General features: G+C 38.4%; 1 non-coding gene and 1 pseudogene across 1 annotated transcript; one reads left to right on the forward strand and one right to left on the reverse strand.

Annotated features, from left to right (window-relative positions):
- Nucleotides 1–218: 218 nt before the first annotated feature.
- Nucleotides 219–325, reverse strand: LOC139438439 (U6 spliceosomal RNA). Its single transcript, XR_011648113.1, has one exon. It is a non-coding gene; the product is annotated as a U6 spliceosomal RNA (small nuclear RNA).
- Nucleotides 326–1,071: 746 nt separating this feature from the next.
- LOC139438267 (ADP-ribosylation factor-like protein 8B pseudogene) overlaps nucleotides 1,072–22,615 on the forward strand; it is a 122,477-nt pseudogene continuing 100,933 nt past the window's right edge.

Below are 22,615 nucleotides of genomic sequence, written 5' to 3' on the forward strand. Positions count from 1 at the left end.
TTCTGGGGTCCTGCTGAGGTGTGTGTAACTGTGACCCCTCTGGTGACCTCCTGATCCCTTTTGGAAGACCCTCAGCCACATCAACTCATTTGTCTTTGCCATTTCCCCCTTTTATTCAAGGTCAAAAAGCAGTTTTTAACACTTGATCCAACATGTAGACTAAGATATTCTGCGGATCTGATTGACCCTTTTATTCGAGGTCTCTTTCTAGCTGCTTCTAAAAATATGAACACTTCGTGAATTTGCATGTCATTCTTTTGTAGGGGCCACGCTAATCTTCTCTGAATCATTCCAATTTTAGTATATGTGTTGCTGAAGTGAGCTCCTCTTTTTTTCTTTTCTTTTTTCCTTTCTGTATCCCTTTTTCTATTAGGTGCTGCAGGCAGTGTTTCTTGTTTGCTGTGTTTCCTCATCCTCTATATCCTCTTTTCTGTGCATACTGATTTAGGCTACCAATGCTATCCCCTTTTCTTTACATCTATCTCTCTTCCATCTCCTGTTGTTTCTCTCATATTCCACCTCTTTTGTTCAGCCCCAATTTTTCTGACTTTTATTGCTAACACCTCTATTTTGGTTTCTATCTTTCCCATAAAAGACAGAACACTCTTTATGTTATTGTCTTGTCTTTTCTCTTTTCCTTTCTCCTGACAATACTGGCCTTCTAATTGATACTATATTCTCCATGTTCAGTTTCTCATCTAATTATAGGTACTCCACTTTTTTATTTTTATAAATCTACACAGCTTACACGAGTATAATATTCATTCCCATAGGTATCACATGGTTCTTCTGCCTACACTTACTATCAATACAACTGTTATACATTTTCTTTTCTAACCTCTTTTGCATTCTCTGGCCTTAATATTTTCCTTCAAGAGAACTTAGACAACAACAAGGAAATAGAATAAGAAGACAAAGTGTCAAAGAGAAGATTTAATACACACATAAAATCAGCACCTAAATAAACCCCATGACTAGATGGAGAAGCTAATCAACTGAGAAACCCCATCAACATAAAAGGATGACCAGACAGCAATAAAAATTACAAACCATGCCAATAATCAGGAAAACATGACCCAATCCAATGAACAAACTAAAAATCAGGAAGAGGAGCAGACCATTGAACGACTAATCAAAACTCTCAAAACAAACATCATGGACCTATTTAATGAAGTGAAGCAAGAGTTTAAGAATATTATGAAAACACTTGGAAAGCATGCAGAGGAAATGGTAAACATATGCAAAAAAGATAATGGATATGATGGTGATGAAAGGCACAATCCAAGAAATCAAAATACACTCTCGGATGTGGACTTGGCTCAATGGATAGAGCATCTGCCTACCACATGGGAGGTCCATGGTTCAAACCCAGGGCCTCTTTGACCGATGTGGACTGGCCCACATGCAGTGCTGATGCACACAAGGAGTGCCATGCCACGCAGTGGCGTTTCCCATGTAGTGGAGCCCCATATGCAAGTAGTGCACCCTGTAAGGAGAGCTGCTGAGCATGATAGAATGTTCAGCCTACCTGGGAGTGGCACCACACACACAGAGACCTGATGCAGCAAGATGATGCAACAGAAAGAGACACAGATTCCTGGTGCTGCTGACAAGAATAGAAGTGGACACAGAAGAACACACAACAAATGGACACAGAAAAGACAACTGGGACATGGGGGGAAAGGGAGAGAATTAAATAAAAATAAATCTTAAAAAAAAAATCTCAGCAAATAACAGCGGATTTGAAGAGTCAGAGGAAAGAACCAGTGATGTCGAAGACAGTATACCTGAGATCAAACAGATTGTAGAACTGATTGATAAAAAGACAGAGAAAACCTAGCAGGGACTTAGGGACCTAAATGACAACACAAAAATGCACAGATATATACATTATAGGCATTCAAGAAGGAGAAAAGAAGGGAAAGGACACACAAAGGGTATTGGAGGAGATAATGTCTGGATACTTCCAAAACCTAATGAGGGAGATGGAAGTACATGTCCAGGAAGCACAACACACCCAAAAAAGCATAAATCCCAACAGGCCTACCCTAAGACATATACTTGTCAAATTATCCAATATGCTCAAGACAAAGAGAAAATACCGAAGTCAACAAAAATTTAAAAAAAAAGAGAAACATCACATACAAGGTAAGCTCAATAACATTAAGTGTTGATTTCTTATCCAAAATCATAGAAGCAAGAAGGCAGTGGTATGACATAATCAAATACTAAAGAAAAGAATTTCCAGCCAAGAATACTCTATCCAGCAAAGCTGGCATTCAAAAATGACAGACAGTTAACAATATTCACAGATAAACAGAAACTAACAAAGTATGCCAGTAAGAAACCTGTCCTTCAAGAAACACTAAAGGGAGCTCTGCAGAATGAAAGAAAAAACAGGAGAGACAGAGTTGTAGGAGAGTGTAAGAACAACTAAAAACACAAAAATAGAAAGAGAAAAAAACATATCCAAAGAAATATGGATAATATGTTACTCCCTTTAGAGTAATAATAATGACTGTCAATGGAATAAACTCATCTGTCAAGAGACACAGATTGGAAGAATGAATAAGGAAATATAACTCACCTATATGCTGTCTACAAGAAACCCATCTTAGACCCAAGGATTCAAGGAGGTTGAAAGTGAATGGCAGGTAAACAACCTTACAAGCAAACAATAAACAAAAAAGGTCCAGAGTAGCTATATTAATATCCGACAAAATATAGACTTTAAAAGAAAATCAGTCTGAGAGACAAAGATAGATACTACATATTATTGAAAGGGGTAATCTTTCAGGAAGAAAGAATGAACATAAACATTTATTCTCCTAACCATAGCGCATCAAAATACATGAGGCAAACACTGGAAAAACTGAGTGGAGGAATAGATTTATAACTACAATTATAGTGGGGGAATTTAATACACCACTATCACCATTGGACAGAACATCTCAACAGAGAATCAATAAAGAAACAAAGACTTGGAATAATATATTAGAGGAGGTGGACCAAATAAACATATACAGAACATTACACCAAATACAGTAGGATATACATTCTAGTCAAGCACTCATGAATCATTCTCCAAGATGGGACACATGCTAGGCCACAGAGAAAGTCTCAAGGAAATCAGAAAGATTGAAGTCATACAAAATAATTTCTCTGACCACAATAGAGGGAAACTGGAGATCTGTAAGGACCATAGACTCAGATTAGGCACCAAGATATGGAAGCTAAGAAACACACTGTTAGACAAACAGTGGGTGAAGGAGAATATCTCAAAAGAAATCAGTAACTACCTTGAAAGTAATGAAAATCAGAAACTACCTTGAAAGTAATGAAAATCACAACACAACATATCAAAACTTATGGGATGCAGCAAAAGTTGTTCTGAGAGGAAAATTAATAGGCATAAATTCATATATCAAAACAGAAGAAGGAGCTAAAATTAAAGACCTAACTGCACACAATGGAGAAAATTATTTTTAAAAAATAGAAAAAAAAACTAACTGCAAAGGAAGAAGGAAGAAAGAAGTAACAAAGATCAGAGCAGAACTAAATGAAATAGAAAATAAGAAAGCACTAGAAATAATAAACAAAACAAAGAGCTGTTTCTTTGAGAAGATCAATAAAATTGACAAAACCTTAGCTAGACTAACAAAGAAAAAAAGTGAGATGATGCAAATACACAAAATAGGAAATGAGAATGAGGATATCACCATTGACCCAAAAGAAATAAAGACTATCATAAAAGGATACTTTGAAAACTGTATGCCAATAAGAAGGAAAATTTAGAGGAAATGGACAAATTCATAGAAACACATAAGCAGCCTGCATTGACAAATGAAGGAATTGATGATCCCAGCAAGCCAATCACAAGTAGAGAGAGAGAAACAGTCACTAAAACCTCCCAGCTAGGAAGAGCTTTGGGCCAGATGGCTTCACAGTTGAGTTCTACTAAACATGCCAGAAAGGACTAACGCCTATGTTGTCTAAACTCTCAAAAAATGGAAATAGAAAGAACAGTGTCCAACTCAGTCTATGATGCCAACATTGCCCTAATACCAAAGCTCAACCAAGACACAAGAAAGGAAAATTGCAGTCCAACCCCTCTAAGGATCCTAGATGTGAAATCTTCAACAAAATACTAATCATGTTCAACAACACATTAAATGAATTAAACTCCATGACCAAGTGGGTTTCATCCCTGTTATTCAAGGATGCTTCAGCATAAGAAAATCATTAAATGTAATGCACCACATAAATAGAAGGAAAAAAATTACATGATCATATCTACAGACCCAGAAAAAAAAACATTTTGACAAAATACAGCACCTTTTCTTGATGAAAGCACTGCGGATGATAGGAATAGAAGGAAACTGTCTGAACATGATAAAGGGTAGATATGAAAAACCCATAGCTACCATCAATTACAATTGTAAATTCTGACATCTTTCCTCCTAAAACCAGGAACAAGAAAAAGATGCCCACTATTATACCTCCTATTTAACATTGTGTTAGAAGTGCTTGCTCATGCACTGAGGTAAGGTCAGATATAAAAGTCATTCAAATAGGAAAGAACAAAGTCAAAATTTCTCTATTTGCAGATGACATGATCCTAAACCTTGAAAGCACTGAGAGATCTCCAAGAAAACTTCTAGAAATTATAAATGAGTTTAGTCATGTGTCATGTTATAAGAGAAATATGCAAAAATCACTAGCATTTCTGTACACCAGTAATGAGCAATCTGAGGAGGAAATTCAAGAAACAAATACCATTTAATGTAGTAAATAAAAAAAATCATGTACCTTGGAATAAATTTAATTAAAGACATAAAAGTCTTACGCACAAGAAGCTACACAATACTGTTAAAAGAAATCAAAGAAGACTTACATAAATGGAAGAATATTCCCTGTTCATGGATAGGAAGACTAAATATCATTAAGACATCTATCATATCCAAACTGATCTACAGATTTAATGCAATACCAATAAAAATCAACACAGCATTATTTAAAGATCCTGAAAAACTAACAATGAGATTTATTTGGAAAAGAAAGAGGCCCGAAATAGCCAAAGACATAATGAAAAAGAAAAATGAAAATGAAATTGGAGCAATTATACTACCTGTCTTTAAAATATACTACAAAGTGACAGAGGTCAAAACAGCATGGTATTGACATACTGGCCAATGGAATTAATTGAGAGTTCTAATATAGATCCTATATACACATTCATCTCATATTTGGCAATGCCACCAAGCCCACTCACCTGGGAGAGAATGACCTCATCAACAAATAGTGCGTGGAAAACTGGATATCCATATGCCAAAGAATGAAAAAGGATTACCATCACACACCTTACACAAAAATCAACTCAAGATGGATTAAAGACCTAAATATAAGAGCCAAGGCCTTAAAGATCTTTGAAAAGAATGTAGGAAAGCATCTACAGGACATTGCAATAAGAAATGGCTTCATGAACTTCACACCAAGGGCACGAAGAGCAAAAGAACAAGTAGATAAATGGAGCCACCTGAAAATTAAAGCCTTTTGCACCTCAAAGGAGTTTGTCAAGAAAGTGAAAAGGCAGTCTACCCAATGGGAGGAAATATTTGGTAACCATATACTGGTAGGAGACTAAAACCTTATATATATAAACAAACTCTATATCTCAAAAAGAAAAAGAAAAACAACTCATTTAAAAAATGGGGAAGATATTTGAACAAATGCTTCTCCAAGGAAGAGATACAAATGGCTGAAAAGCACATGAAAGGATGCTTAAAATCACTAGCCGTTAGGGAAATGCAAATCAAAGCTACAATGAAATACCATCTAACACAACTTACAATGCCGGCTATTACAAAAACCGAAAACTACAAGTGTTAGAGAGGATGTGGAGGAATGGGAACAGTCATCCACTGCTGGTGGGAATGCAGAGGGATCCAGCCATTCTGGAGGACAGTTTGGCAGTTCCTCAAAGAACTAGCTGGAGATTTACCACATGACCCAGCAATTCCACTCCTGGGTATATATACAGAAGAACTGAAAACAAGAACACAAACTGATATGTGCACCCCAATGTTCACAGCAGCATTATTCACTATTGCCAAAATTTGAAATCAACCAAAATGCCCATCAACAGGTAAATGGATAAACAAAATGTGATATACAACTGGAATACTACTCAGCTGTAGGAAGTAATACAGTACAAAAACTTGGGATAATGTGGATGAATCTTGTGGACATTATGTTGAGTGAAGCAAGCCACGCCTTGAAGGACAAATATGACATGACCTCTCTGGTATGAAGTAAGCAAACCAAATTGTCTCAGAGAGCTAGAGACTGGAAGATAGGCTTACAGGAAATTGGGTGGGGTGGGGATTGGGGGAGAGGAAGGTTGTGAACTGATGCCTACATGGGTGAAATCTATTATAAAGTGGAGGTAAATAAAGGGAAGAGTTAAAATGGGGGCATAGGGATTCTATTGGGTGGGGCTTGGCAGGTTTGAGGGGCCTAGAGTTAGGAGAATGTGTCATATGGCCCAAGGAATTAGGGGAAAGGTGGGGGGAGCAGATGAACATGGGAGATTGTCGAGTATGTTGTTAAAATTATAATGTTGATAAAAACTCTTTAGAAAATATAAGGAAGGATTACTTGTTTAAGATACTTAATGGGGTCTTCTGGCACAGAGGTAGGCTGTTAAGGAGTTTGTGAGTGTTAATTTTGTCATAATGTGTTATGTCTTTGGGTAGGGACCCATACTATAAGTGGAAAGGTGTACTCCTATCCTGGGGAGGCCTGATCTTCTCAAACAGAGGGAAAGGTTTTTCAAGAGAAAATTGGTGGCTCCCAATGTGGGAGGACAGTCTAGTATGTCAAGCATTGCTACAATATCTGTGAATGTGGTCCCACAAGCAGTCAAGTTTGGTTGTCAATGTGGGCCCTGAGGGGAGGTTCAGAGAGGAACAGAATAGATAGAAGCAGGGACAACTTGGTGGCAATGGAAATGTTCCACAAGACTATGCAATGATGGATATAGGTATGTTAAATTTTACCAAAAGTATATAAAAGTGTATAGTCTAAAATTTAAATCATAATATAAGGCATAATATAGCTAAATTTTCGATAAGTGTACAATCTTGTAAACCAAAATGTAAGCCAAAATGGAACCATGTTTGGTAGCTACCTTTCAATATCATTACATCTGCTGCAGTAAATAAAATATGAACATGTAAACACATCATTGCTGGGGAAGGTATAAGTGTTTGATGTTGGATATATGTGAGTCTCCTATATTGTATATGTGACTGAAATTGATCTAAAACTTTTTTGAAGAAAAAATTAAAAAGAAAAAGGATGTAGACACTGAGGAAGGGATGAATGAAATTTCCTTGCCAATGTACACACAGGGCAACCCCTGTACAGTGATGAAAGGCAAAATGTCAAAAACAACGTGTTATGACATTTTTCATTTTTTAATACCTCAATTTATTTTTTACTTTAATTTAGTTTTCTGAATTAATATCTATTCCATTTCTAACCTTTAATCCTATCATTACTATTTCATTGTCCTACTAATTGAATCTGGTGATATATTAGCTTTCATTTTTGAAGAAATTTTGGACCACAGAGTGGTTGAACTATGGCAAGAGAGGAACCCTGGTGGGGGGTGCTATTGATGGTGGACACATGGTTGGGATGGAGTTCTCCAGGACATGTATATAGGGTATATAAAAATGTTCTGATATTTATTGGTAATTTTCACAGTAGAGTTACTAATACAACTGAAGGAGTACTGAGTTTCTAGCTAGGGGAGCTCTGTCACATTCCCCAATGAAACAGGAACAATGCCCCAAGTACAAGGGCAAAGACCAGTGAGGGAGGATGGTCCAGTGATGAGCCCTTGATGCTGATGACTGTGCATATGAGCCTGTGTGTCTATAATTCCAACTAGGCCTAGTGGGGCATTGAGCCTATAATTACCTCCTCAGAGCCTCATGTTGCTCAAATATGGTCACTCATTAAGCAAATTCAGCATGCAATCCATTACCTTCCCCCTAGTGTGGGACAGGACTCCTGCAGATCAACCTCCCTGGTGCTATTAATTGATTACTATTAATCACCAGCCAGTGATGCAACTAGAAAAAGATCTTGAATAAAAGGGGAAAATGGTAAAGACAAATGAATTTATATTGTTAAGATACTTCAAAAAGAGTCAGAAGGTCAACAGAGGAGTTGCACTTATGCACATCTCAGCAGGATCCCAGAAACAGCCAAAGTAGATGCAACACCAGGTACTGGCGTTCCTGAGGGCTACAGAGAAAAATGGGTTCTACAGTGATGGTAGATGAATCTGGAGTTCAGTGTCTTGTTGGTGTGCTGTACTTTGGAATTTGTGCTCCTGAGTGTGATGAGGTTGGACTCAGATGTGACCTTTCTACACATGCCTCTTCTGTCACTTTTACTGAACTTGTGGTTAGTTCTGGTTTGGTGTATACACAAGAGATTTGAATCTCTGGACTGCATGTGCCAGCTCTACCCTGAGCCTCAGTGTAGTTGCAACACCTACTCTTGGTTTTCTTGGACTTACCCAGACCAGTTAACAGGGAGGTGAAGATGGTTAACCACCACAGCAGGGAACCAAGAGTGCCTACAACTGCAAACAAGAGAATCACATCCATCAGCCTTGCGGGCTCTAAGCCCATCTTGATTTAGAGGTGGAGTGGACATAAACATCCCAGGGTCCACTGGATGGAGGAATAAAATATGGATTAGATTGGACTTACTTGTATTCTACTACAGTACTATTGTTAATGGCAGAAATTGTATCATTGACATGGAAACAGTGGCCACTGTAGTTGCTGAGCACAAGAAGAGGGAAGAAGAGTTGTGAAGTGGGGGCATTTTCTATACTTGAAGTTTCATAAATGAAATTGCATGGTCAGATACAGGACATTAGACATCCTGCCATAATCCACTGGCTGGACTAGGGGAGAGCGTATTCTACAAGTAAACTATAATCCATGTGGTGCAGCATTGCTCCAAATGTATTTACCAAATGCAATGAATGTGCCACAATGATGAAAGAGGTAGTTGATGTCGGGGGTGTGGGGGGTTGAATATATGGGAACCTCATATTTTCTAATGTAAACATTTTTTGTGATCTATATATTTTTTTAAAAATACAATTAAAAATAACTTTATAAAAAAGCGTCCCATCACAGAAGGAAAGGTGACTCAAGTGATTGAGCTCCTGCCTACCACATGAGAGGTCCTGGGTTCTCTGCCTCCTGCTGCCAAAAGAGAAATGAGTGCCAGAGAGAGCACCCAGAAAATGGGCACAGACAACAGATAGCAAAAGTAAGCAGTGAGTGGGAAGAACAAATTAATAAAAGAAATCTTAAAATAGAAAGCTTTCCATCACAAATGAGAGAACTTTCCCTGGTAGTACAGCCCTCCAAGTCTTCATCCTGTAGACCACAGTTTTGTCACATTCCAGCAGCTGCCTCTATTCTGAAGACACACTCACATGCAGAAATTCGTCACAAAATCTGAGATACAGAGAGAAAGATATGGAGATACTTAATGTGCAAATAAACACAGTCATTAATGAAAGATTTCATAGAAATAAAATGCAGATGAAGAGAGAGATTGACACAGAAAATCACACCCAGAAAGAGAGAACAACATAGGCACTAGAAAATACATTTTAAAGAGAACAGCTCAATGAGACCTAGGTCATTGAGGACTTCTGGTACGTTGTTATCCACTGGTACTGATAAAAAATATTTTAAAAACAACCATCCCCTAGATTTGGGCCTAAGGGCAAACAGAAAATATAGAAATATCTACTCAAAAAGTCTACTACAATTCTGTAAGACATCTAGCGGTGTGCTTTGTCAAAATTTTTTGATTTTAAAGAAACTTCAGATTACATAAATGTTACATAAGAAATATATTGCATTCCCATATGCCCCAATTCCCCCCTCCCACACTTTCCCACATTAACAACATCCTTCATTAGTGTGGTGCACTTGTTACAATTGATGAACACATTTTGAATCATTGCCACTAACCATAGATTAAAGTTAACATTATAGCTCACACTCTGACCCACACAATTTTGTAAGTTATGACAAAATACATAAGGGCCTGTATCCATCCTTTCAACATTATGCAGGACAATTCCAATGTCCCAAAAATGCCCCCATATTACACCTACTTTTCCCTTTCCCTCTCCTCAGAACCTCCAGGGGCCGCTGCCTCCATATCAATGATAAAAGTTCTTCCATTGCTAATATAACAATAAGTTTAGAGTAGAATAATAGTAAGTATACTTTCGACCACTGTTCATTCCCTAATCTTGAGGATTTGGGGATGGTGATGCCCACTATGCCTCCAATTGTGAGGGGGCGTAAATCCCATGAAACTTTGTTTGCAGTTGCAGCACATGATAACTGAAAGAATATCAAATTTTCATCCTCGGGAATTCTGTTACATTCGTTAATGGGTCAGCAAGAATGCCCCAAGTACAGGTGTGGTGTGTAGTGAAGGATTATCTGTTGATAGACCCTTGATATTGTTTACTGTACTTATCAACCTTGTCTTTTGAATTTGAAACTTATGCTAGTTAATTATGTGTTGCCTAATATTTGCCTCCAGAGGCCCTCCTTTTTGCTCAAATGTCGTCTCTTTTTAAGCCAAACTCAGCAGATAAAAACATTACTTTCCTGCCAGCATGGGATACGACTCCCAGGAATGAGCCTCCCTGGCCAAAGGGATTATTATCAAATCCCAACTAGAGAGGTGCTTTTTTTTTCCCTTAAGATTTATTTATTATTTCTCTCGCCTTCCCTTCCCAGTCCCCCCCAATGGTCTGCTCTCTGTGTCCCTTCACTGTGTCTTCTTCTGTGTCTGCTTCTATTCTTGTTAGTGGCACTGGGAATCTGTGTCTCTCTTTATTGCATCATCTTGCTGCATCAGCTCTCTGTGTGTGCAGTACCACTCCTGGGCTTTTAAACCAACACCAATACCATTTGTTATCCTTGATTCCTACCTTCCCAACCCAGGTCAGTAAGGCAGTCTCCACTCCAGATTGCAGCTTCCTCTCTGCCCATCTCAGCCAGTGGGCTTTCTTCCAAGAAGGAAAAAAGATTTGAGAATTTCTGATATTGATTCACTACCACTGAGGCTAAATACTCTCAAATATTGGGGGCACCTTGTCCACCAGTCTCCTATTTGTGGAAAAGAGATTTTCCATTTTAAGTGGTGTGCTGAGATACCCATACCAGATAATTCTCCTAAGCAGAGATTCTAAACCAAAAGAACTAAGGTGAGAGAACCTCACACTTTTGCTCCTAAGTACAATTAGTGCTCACCTTGTATACTGCATCACTCAGGAAAAAAGCCAGTCATTGTCCCCATACCAAGCTAAAGGGCCCTGGCTCAGATTTAGCCCTGGTTGGAGGGAGGAGGGGAAAATGGCAGAGTTGAAGAAGCAGGAGAGTGGAAGAATTAAAAAAGATAGGAGAAGTCCTACTATGTTACAGTAAATATCTAAGCTGGATACCAGAAGCCATTCCTTCAAAAGAGAAAAATTTGATTGAATTTGCTGATAAGGCAATTTAGGCCTAGAACTTTGTTTAAAAATATTGAGCAAATATAGTCAGCAGGTGGTAGAGTTTTACAGGTATGTTTGTCAGGGAAAGAGAGAAACAGTATACAAATAATGCAACTATCAACCCACTGTCTATAGTGGGCATATATAAAGCTGAAGAGCAACATGAATGGGATACTCCTGGGTGGGTGTGATGGGGGACAGAGTTCATTAAATAATACAGCCAGTCAGTATAAATAGGAATATAATCACAATGAACCCCAAATGTAGAGGGGAGACCAGTAACCAGAGTTGTTACAGTTTTTTAATTGGCCAGTATCCAACAGAAATATTACCAGGTATGCAATAGACAAAAAGACTTACATATACAATGGAAAACAATCTGAACCACAAACTCCTCTCATAGTTGTAAGATGTCAGATTTAATGGGAAAAATCTAGAAAATAGTCATTTTAAGTATTTTCCTGTTAAAAAGGAGAAGCATGATTAAAGAAAAAAAGGGAGACACGATGACACTGTTGCATCAAATACAGTCTATTAATGTAGAGATAGATATAATTCTTTAACAAGACTGAGTTTAGAAGTACAAAATAGTTAAAAATTCACTAGAGGAAATAAACAGTAGTTTTGAAGAGAAAGAGGAACTAGCGAACTTACAAACAGATTGACATAGACTTTGCAGCCCAAATGAAAAAGGGTTGGAGAAAAACAAGAGAACCACAGAGATATGGAAAAATATCAAGCACATGCACACATGCATAATGAGGGGAGTGAGGTGAGAAGAGGCGAAAAAGGAGAAAAAAGCATATTAGAAGAAGAAATAATGGCAGCACATTTGCAAATGTTTTGGAAAACAATAAAATAGATATCCAAGAAGCTCATCAAATTTGAAGCAGAATAAGTGCAAAGAGATACAAAACAGAAATGTTATTTTAAAAAAAGACTTCTGAAAGTCAAAGGCAAAAATATAATCATGATTCCTCCAAGACGAAAATGTCTCATCACTTACAAAGGAAACCCAGTAAGACCAAGAGTTGACTTTTCAGCTTTCTTCTTAGACATATTCAGAGTGCTTTAAGAAAAAGTATCTCTCAACACAAATTCTGTATCCAAATGAACTCTATCCAAAATGAAGTAAAATAAAGAAATTCCCAAGTAGCCAAATGTGGGAAATTGTTGCTTACAGAAATACATTACAGGAATTTCAGATGAGGTTTTTCAGGTTGAAAGCAAAAGACCCAGACACTAATTAGAATTAGAACACTAAAAGAACACCTGTAAGACTTGTTGGAGTTAGTGCTACAACACCTTCATCTGAAAGGGTTCAGACCTAAGAAGCAAAGTAGTAACGGAGCTTAGACACTATCTTCAATCAATAACTCAATACACCTTGGCAAACATATTTACAATCCTAAGGATATGCCACTCTTTTTCATTTCATGTAACAAACTGTTCTTATAATTTCATTCCAGATATGGTTTATTTTTTGTATGAGTGTTCTGTAGTAGTTCTGATTTTACTAAGTGTAAATGATTAATACTGTTGGAATTGCCTGAGCTCTGCAGAAGTTGTGGAATTAAGAGGTGGAAATACTAGTGGAAGTTTAAGAAAAGAATTACCCCTAGAGTTCACCTATGAAGTTCACATATCTAAGACCAAAAAGGAGATATGCAAGACTTTCTGAAAGGAAGGTAGCTAAGGCAAGAAACAGAGGGAAGATAGATTTGTCAGAACTTCCAAGTATTTTCCCCAGTACCATCCTTGAAAATAATAGCACTTGGGAATCAATGTCCCAATAGAAAGTCCATTACCAGAGTAGAAGTTAGCAGAGGGAGTTATAAACCAAGGAGTTATGTACACTGATAATACACTAAAAATACCATTCTTAAGTGAGATGGCAACATCAGATTATATAGTCTGATTCTCTTAGAAATTAATTCACTGCCTTTCTCTTCACAACTGGAGTGGACCCTCTATGAGATATCCCAGTGTTGCAGTTAAGAACTCAGACTCTGTTTCATACCATCTGATCCAGCTCCTGGCTCTACCTCTCAATAGGTTTGTGATATTACAATTTACCTAGCCTCTGAGATTCTCCACCTTTTAAGATTTAACTGCTCACCCTAACTAATGTGCTTATTTGAGGATTAAGTGATGTAATCCCTGTGAAATGCTTCATACTGTGCATATCAAAAATTTCTTTTTAGAAGAGGCTGACCATTATGAAGAAAAGAGAGAGTGAGATTAAGAGCAAGTTCTTGACAGGTGGGGGTCGGAAGGTTTGGGGTGACTCAGCCTGAATTCTTATTAAATGCTCAGGCTATATTTTCTGCATGGAGAGGACTCTTAGACTAGGATGGGCAGGTAGTCAATGAAAACAAGGTTACAGAGATTGTGCAGTTGGGCACTCAGACAAATATCTAAACTTTAAGGCTGATGCGAAAGCACTAAATAAGTTGAACTGTAGATCAGTTAAATTTTTATACTCCAGGAAAGAAATAGCTGAGTTTTCTAGGTTGCACATCCTGATAAAATCTATGGCTAATGGCAAGACTGGGTAAAGTCAACAAGAGTATTTTAGAACTTTGTTTCCTGCTGCCATGGTAGTATTTCCTGCACTTCATGCCAGGACAGACCGCACCAGAAACGAGCCATGGCAGCAAAGTGCTGGTAGAGAATGTTAAGTGATCAGAGGAGTTTGCCCCAACTTTTCCTCTAGTCTTTAAATACTGATAAGGGAAGACGTTATCAAGAGAATTGATTAGTGGGAAAGGGCAATGTAATCTTCAGAAATAGCCCATTTCATACTCATATGTCAAAGCCCAGATTGCTGTCCTATCCTCCACATGCAGAGGTAATGGAATACAGTTTCATTTTCCAATTTCTAGAAAGCAAGATGGCAGGAGGCACAAGAGTTCCTTGAAATCTAAAAATCATGGATCTGGAAAAGTCCTTCAGTCCTGTGTTTGGTTGAGTGATGGGAATAGCATTTAGAGCCTGTCAAGAATTCTCTGCTGGAGCTTCAGCTGCCTGCCTCAAGAAAATGCACAGCTCTTCCCTGGAGTTTTAAACCCATGCAGAAAGTGGCTACATTTGAAGGGGTGTGGGTGATTTTTTAAATTCATTTTTTAAAAAATATTACATTAAAAAAATATGAGGTCCCCATTCACCCCCAACGCCCCCACCCAACCACTCCCCCACAGCAACACTCTTCCCCATCATCATGACACATTCATTGCATTTGGTGAGTACATCTCTGGGCATCGCTGCACCCCATGGCCAATGGTCTGGTGTGGGTGATTTTGATCTGATATCAAACTCTCAACCTTGATGATGCTGCTGTAGCACAGAACATAGTTTGCCCCTAAAAATGGGAAGGTGGGTTCTATTTAGAGTCAGCAATGTCAGTGTAGGAAAGTCAGTGACAGAGATGCTCATGTGGACTCCTTCATCTGGGAATGAAAAGGAAGTCCTGTGGTAAACAACCTCCCATTTCCATCTACAGGAGCACCAATTCTTCAGTGTATCCATGGGTTAGAGCTGTTTCTGGGAAGTGACCACATACTCATTATGGAGCAAGTAAGTAATTGTCCCTTCTTATTGAGACTTTCAAGGTGTGGGTCAGTCTGCCATAGTAAATTGTACTAATGAGGATAAGATGACCAAGAAAAGGAAAGAGTCACCAAATGGACATGTCCTGGACTTTGAAAGATGTTGGGTGGAAAACCATTCAGGATAGGAATCAACTACCTTCAGTATTTCATGAGGAAAAGATGTTCTTGGGGAGGAGACAAGATGGTTGCTGAGTGAACTTGCCTTTGTGGTCTGTCCCGGGAAGAGACGGCTGGGCGCGGCAGCAGGTTCTCCAAGGCAAGGCTTTTTCGGGATTTTTGCAGGGCAGAAGTGCCGGGACATCCATTGGGTGGAAAGGTAACGGAGAGGATTGGTCTAGTAGATATAATTTGGGTTCTATTGCCCGCAGGTGAGACCCGCGCACGGGCTCCTCCGTGTTGGGGGTGGGGGGAACCACGGTCCTGTCCTGGGGTTCCGCTTTTGGATGGCTCTGAAGGGCTAAGGAGTTCGCGAGCTCTGAGCGAGCTGTTGACAGGTTGATGTGACAGATCGCCTTTGTGGATCGATTTGGGAAGATAGACGGTGTTTTGTTGTGAACCGGGAGAAACTTTTGAGTGCGAATATAAACAATAGCGCTTCCGCCTGAAGCCCCGCCCCCAAAAGCCCGGCAACCGTTCTCCAACCCAAATAGGCTGTAGGCAATAAAGAGAAGTAATTGGAAAATTGTTCTAGGCTGCAGCAAGGGGGGTGGGGGGACACGTCTGGAAGCCGATTAGGGAATATTCTGCGAACCTTGAGAATTCCGGTATTGGAATCTGTTTTCGGCGTCACAGGCCGGGCTTCGGATCTGTACTAGTAAAGTGGCTGTGGTGTAGAGGCGCCCTCTAGTGGCAGTGGTTTGGAATCACAGGATGGGAGCTGTCCAAAAGCTGAAGTGAAAGATAACTTACTAATGAGCCCAGCAAAGTAAGTGAATTGCAGGGTTCAGTCACAATATAGAGTTTGCGGATCTGACTTCCCCCATAGGGTTGGCATCAAGCTGTGGGGATCCCTGAGGGCTGTGTTACACTGCGGGGCTCCCAGGCTTCCTGTTGACCAGATTGGAGGCTGCCAGGTCTGAATTCCCTAAATTCTGGTGGCCCACACTACAGAGACTCACACCTCTTGAGTCCTCAATATCTCAGACTTTCCATCCCTGAATCCATCACGCACTGAGGTCCATCTGAGGTCCTTAAATGCCCTAGCCTTCAACGTTGGTGTTTTTTCTTTATCGTTTCATTTTGTTTTGTTTTTATTTTCATTTTGACTTATTCTTTACTTTTTTCAATTTCCTGATTGCTAACACCGCATTATCCCCTAGTCTTCTCTCACAGCGTATCCCCCGAAGTCTTTTTTTACTCAGTTATTTAAGTTTTTTTGTGTGTGTGGTAGGTGCTGTGTAGTGGGTGTTTTAATTCTGGTTCGTGTATATCTGTTTTGTTTTTTTTTTTTCTTTCCCCTACCTGTTCCCCACCCATTGCCCACCCTCTTTTCCTTTCTTCCTCTCGTCCCTTCTTCCCCCCCCTTTTTTTTTCTTTTTTTTCCCTTTTTTTCTGTTGTCTCTCTCCCTCTTGTCCCTCATATTCTACTTAGTTTATTTTAACTCAATTATACAATAGGTGCAGCAGGAAACACCTCACATTCGCTGGGTTTTCTCATCCTTCACTGCCTCATTTCTGTGTGAACTGATTTAGGCTACCTACACTATCCTCTTTCCCCTACATCTTGATATCCGCCACCATCTACTGGCACTCCTATATTCCACCTCCCACCTCCCTTTCTTCGACCCACAAAGGGTCTAAGTCTTAATTTCTAATACCTATGTTTTGTTTTCTGTCTGTTATCCACTTTTGAAACTATTACCTTTCTTTTCTCTTTCCCTCTCTCACGAAATCAATAGCTTTTTAGCTCATACCATATTCCTCCCTTATTCAATCATCTACCTCATAATAGGTACTCTACCTACGGCTATAACTCTACACAATTTACATGAATCTAACCTCCATCCTCCCAGATCTCATATTCTTGCTTTGTTAACATATATCACCAATACTACTTTACACTTTTCCCTTGCTTACACAATTGCCTTTCCCCAACACTAATACTTTCCTTTAAAGTGAACTTAACCAACAACAAGAAACTAGAATAAGAAGAAAAAAGTGACAAAGAGAAGATATAACACCTATGCAAAAATAACAGCTAATTAACCTCCAAGAGCAGACAAAGAAGCTAAGGAAGTGATTAAATCCGTCAAGATAAAGAGATGACCAGAAAGCAACAAAAATCTACAAATCAAACCAGTAATCAGGAAAACATGGCTGAATCCAATCAACAAACCAATAATCATGAAGGGGAGCAAAACTTGGCACAAGCAATGAAAGATCTCAGAATATTTATCACCGACAAATTTGACGAAGTAATGAAAGAGGTTAACAACATGAAGACATCACTTGGAGGGGAAATTGCAGACATACGCAAAAACATAACAGATATGATGGGAATGAACAACACAGTTCAAGAAATCAAAAATACACTTGCAGCAAATATCAGCAGACTAGAAGAGACAGAGCAGAGAATTAGTGATGTGGAAGACAGTACATCAGAAATCAAACAGATAGTAGAAGGGGTCAATAAGAAGATAGAAAAAATCCAAGTAGGACTTAGGGACCTGAATGACAATGCAAAACGCTCAAACATACATATTATAGGCATTCCAGAAGGTGAAGAGAAGGGAAAGGGGTCAGAAGGAGTGTTGCAGGAAATAATGGCTGAAAACTTCCCAAATCTACTGAAAGAGACAGATGTACATATCCAAGAAGCACAGTGCACTCCACTGGTCATAAACCCCAACAGGCCACCCCAAGACATATACTGGTCAAATTATCCAATGCTCAAGACAAAGAGAAAATTCTAAAAGCAGCAAGAGAAAAGAAAACCATCACATACAAGGGAAGCTCAATTAGATTAAGTGCTGATCTCTCTTCTGAAACCATGGAGGCAAGAAGGCAGTGGTATGATATAGTCAAGGTACTAAAGGAAAAAAATTTCCAACCAAGAATACTCTATCCAGCTAAACTAGCATTCAAACATGATGGAGAGTTCAAAATATTCACAGACAAACAGAAACTGAAAGAGTATACCAACAAGAAACCTCCCCTTCAAGAAATTCTAAAGGGAGTTCTGCAGGAAGAAAGGAAAAAACAGGAAAGGCAGAGTTGGAGGAGAGTATAAGACCAACAACAACAACAAAAAAGACAAAAAAAAATATACAAACAAAATATGACAAACACAAATCCAATCAAAATATGGCTAACACAAATAATTCCTTGATAGTAATAACACTGAATGTCAACGGATTAAACTCACCTATCAAAAGATCCAGACTGGGACATTGGATAAGGAAATATGACCCATCCGTATGCTGTCTACAAGAGACACATCTTAGACCCAGAGACGCATGGAGATTGAAAGTGAATGGCTGGAAAACAATCATACAAGCTAACAATAACCAAAAAAAGGCAGGAGTAGCTATATTAATATCAGAAAAAATAGACTTTAAATGTGAAACAATTGTGAGAGACAAAGAAGGATACTACATTTTAGTCAAAGGGAAAATCTGTCAAGAAGATCGAACAATCATAAATATTTATGCCCCTAACAAGGGTGCCTCTAAATACATCAGGCAAACGCTGGAAAAACTAAGTGAAAGAATAGATACATCTACAATTATAGTGGGGGATTTTAATACACCACTATCAACTCTGGACAGAGCATCTCAAAAGAGAATCACCAAAGAAACAAAACATCTGAATAGTATATTAGAGGAGCTCGATCTAATAGACATATATAGATCGCTACACCCAAACACAGCAGGATATACATTTTTCTCAAGCGCACATGGATCATTCTCCAAGATAGATTATATTCTAGGCCACAAAGAAAGGCTGAACGAATTCAGAAAGATTGAAATCATACAAAACATTATCTCTGACCACAGTGGAGTCAAGCTGGAGATTTGCAAGGGACAGAAGCCCAGATTTCACACCACGATTTGGAAATTAAACAGCACACTCTTAGAAAAACAGTGGGTCAAAGAGGAAATCTCAAAAGAAATCAATGACTACCTTGAAACAAATGATAATGATAACACAAGATACCAAAATTTATGGGATGCAACAAAAGCAGTATTGAGAGGGAAGTTTATAGCCATAAATTCATATATCAAAAAAGAAGAAAGAGCAAAAATCGAAGAACTAACTGCACATTTGAAGGAATTAGAAAAACAACAACAAAGTAACCCAACAGGAAGAAGAAGGAAGGAAATAAAAAAGATAAAAGCAGAACTAAATGAAATAGAAAATAAGAAAGCACTTGAACAGATAAACAAGACCAAGAGCTGGTTTTTTGAGAACATTAACAAAATTGACAAACCTTTAGCGACACTAACAAAGAAAAAAAGAGAGAAGATGCAAATACACAAAATAAGAAATGAGAAAGGCAATATCACCACTGACCCCACAGAAATAAAGACTATCATAAGAGGATATTTTGAAAAACTATATTCCAACAAAAATGACAATCTAGAGGAAATGGACAAATTCCTAGAAACACATAAGCAGCCCATATTGACAAAAGAAGAAATTGATGATCTTAACAAACCAATCACAAGCAGAGAGATAGAATCAGTTATTAAAAATCTCCCAACTAAGAAGAGCCCAGGGCCAGATGGCTTCACAGCTGAATTCTACAAAACATTCCAGAAAGAACTGACACCAATCCTGCTGAAACTATTCCAAAAAATCAAAACGGAAAGAACATTACCCAACTCCTTCTATGATGCCAACATTACCCTAGTACCAAAGCCAAACAAAGACATCACAAGAAAGGAAAATTACAGACCAATTTCTCTAATGAACCTAGATGCAAAAATACTTAACAAAATACTTGCTAATCGTATTCAACAACACATTAAATGTATTATACACCACGACCAAGTGGGATTCATCCCAGGTATGCAAGGATGGTTCAACATAAGAAAATCAATCAACATAATACAGCATATAAACAGATTGAAGGAAAAAAATCACATGATTATATCTATTGATGCAGAAAAAGCATTTGACAAAATACAGCACCCTTTCTTGATAAAAACACTCCAAAAGATTGGAATACAAGGAAATTATTTGAACATGATAAAGAGTATATATGAAAAACCTAAAGCCAATATTGTTTACAATGGAGAAATCCTAGACTCCTTCCCTCTAAACTCAGGAACAAGACAAGGATGCCCACTGTCTCCGCTCCTATTTAACATTGTCTTAGAAGTACTTGCTCGAGTACTGAGGCAAGAACCAGAAATAAAAGGCATTCAGATTGGAAAGGAAGAAGTCAAAATTTCATTATTTGCAGATGACATGATCCTATACATAGAAAACCCTGAGAGATCTACAACGAAGATTCTAGAACTCATAAATGAGTTTAGTAAAGTCGCAGGTTATAAGATCAATGCGCAGAAATCAGTAGCATTTCTGTACACCAATAATGAGCAAGATCAGGAGGAAATCAAGAAACAAATACCATTCACAATAGTAAATAAAAAAATCAAATACTTAGGAATAAATTTAACTAAAGAGGTAAAGAACTTATACACCGAGAACTATACAAGATTGTTCAAGGAAATCAGAGAAGACCTGAATAAATGGAAGACTATTCCTTGTTCATGGGTAGGAAGACTGAACATTATTAAGATGTCTAACCTACCAAAACTGATCTACACATTCAATGCAATCCCAATAAAAATCAACGCAGCCTTCTTTAAGGAACTAGAAAAACTAACTATGAAATTTATTTGGAAAGGAAAGAGACCCCGAATAGCCAAAGACATACTGAAAAAGAAAAACGAAATTGGAGGAATCACACTACCTGACTTCAAAACATACTACAAATCTACGGTGGTGAAAACAGCATGGTATTGGCATAAGGAAAGACACATAGGCCAATGGAATTGAATTGAAAGCTCTGATGTAGAACCTCACATATACAGCCACATAATATTCGATAAAGCCACCAAACCCTCTCAACTGGGAGAGAGTGGCCTATTCAACAAATGGTGTCTGGAGAACTAGATAGCCATATGTAGAAGAATGAAAGAGGATTACCATCTCATACCTTATACAAAGATCAACTCAAGATGGATCAAAGATCTAAATATAAGAGCCAAGACCATAAAAACCTTAGAAAGCAGTGGAGGGAAACATCTACAGGACCTTGTAATAGGAAATGGATTTATGAATATCTCACCAAAAGCACGAGCAGCAAAAGAACTAATAGATAAATGGGACTTCCTCAAAATTAAAGCCTTCTGCACCTCAAAGGAGTTTGTCAAGAAAGTAAAAAGGGAGCCCACACAGTGGGAGAAAATATTTGGCAATCATATATCTGATAAGAAACTTATAACTTGCATATATAAAGAACTCCTATATATTGAAAATAAAAAGATAAACAACCCATTTAAAAAATGGGAAAAAGACTTAAACAGACACTTCTCCGAAGAAGAAATACAAATGGCAAAAAAGCACATGAAAAAAATGTTCCAAATCTCTAGCTATCAGGGAAATGCAAATCTAAACTACAATGAGATACCATCTTACACCCATAAGATTGGCAGCTATGAAAAAAAACAGAAGAATACAAGTGCTGGAGAGGATGTGAAGGAAGGGGAACACTCATCCACTGCTGGTGGGAATGCAGAAGGATCCAACCATTCTGGAGGACAGTATGGCGGTTTCTCAAAAAACTAGCCATAGATTTGCCTTATGACCCAGCAATACCACTGCTGGGTATATACCCAGCAGAACTGAAAACAAGGACACAAACCGATATATGTACACCAATGTTCATAGCAGCATTGTTCACTATTGCCAAAAGTTGGAATCAACCCAAATGCCCATCAACAGATGAGTGGATCAATAAAATGTGATATATACACACAATGGAATACTACTTGGCTGTAAGAACAAACACACTACAAACACATGTGATAACATGGATGAATCTTGAGAACCTTATGTTGAGTGAAGCAACCCAGACATTGAAGGACAAATACTACATGACCTCAATGATATGAAATAACCAAGCTGCCCTAGATAGCAAGAGACTGAATGATAGGCTTACAGGAAATCGGAGGGTGGAGGAAGGATGTGAGCCGATGTCTGCAGGGGTGGAATTTAAGACGAGATGGTGGTAAGTATGAACACAAAGAAGAGATAAAAGGGGGGCAAGGGGTTGCCTTTGGTTGGGGATTTGCGGGTTTGAGGGTGGCTGGGGAGAGACGGATGGGTAACGTTGCCCAAAAGTGGGGGGAGGGAGGGGTAGCATACGAAC

The sequence above is a fragment of the Dasypus novemcinctus genome, chromosome Y (assembly GCF_030445035.2).
Source record: "Dasypus novemcinctus isolate mDasNov1 chromosome Y, mDasNov1.1.hap2, whole genome shotgun sequence".
Taxonomy (NCBI): domain Eukaryota; kingdom Metazoa; phylum Chordata; class Mammalia; order Cingulata; family Dasypodidae; genus Dasypus; species Dasypus novemcinctus.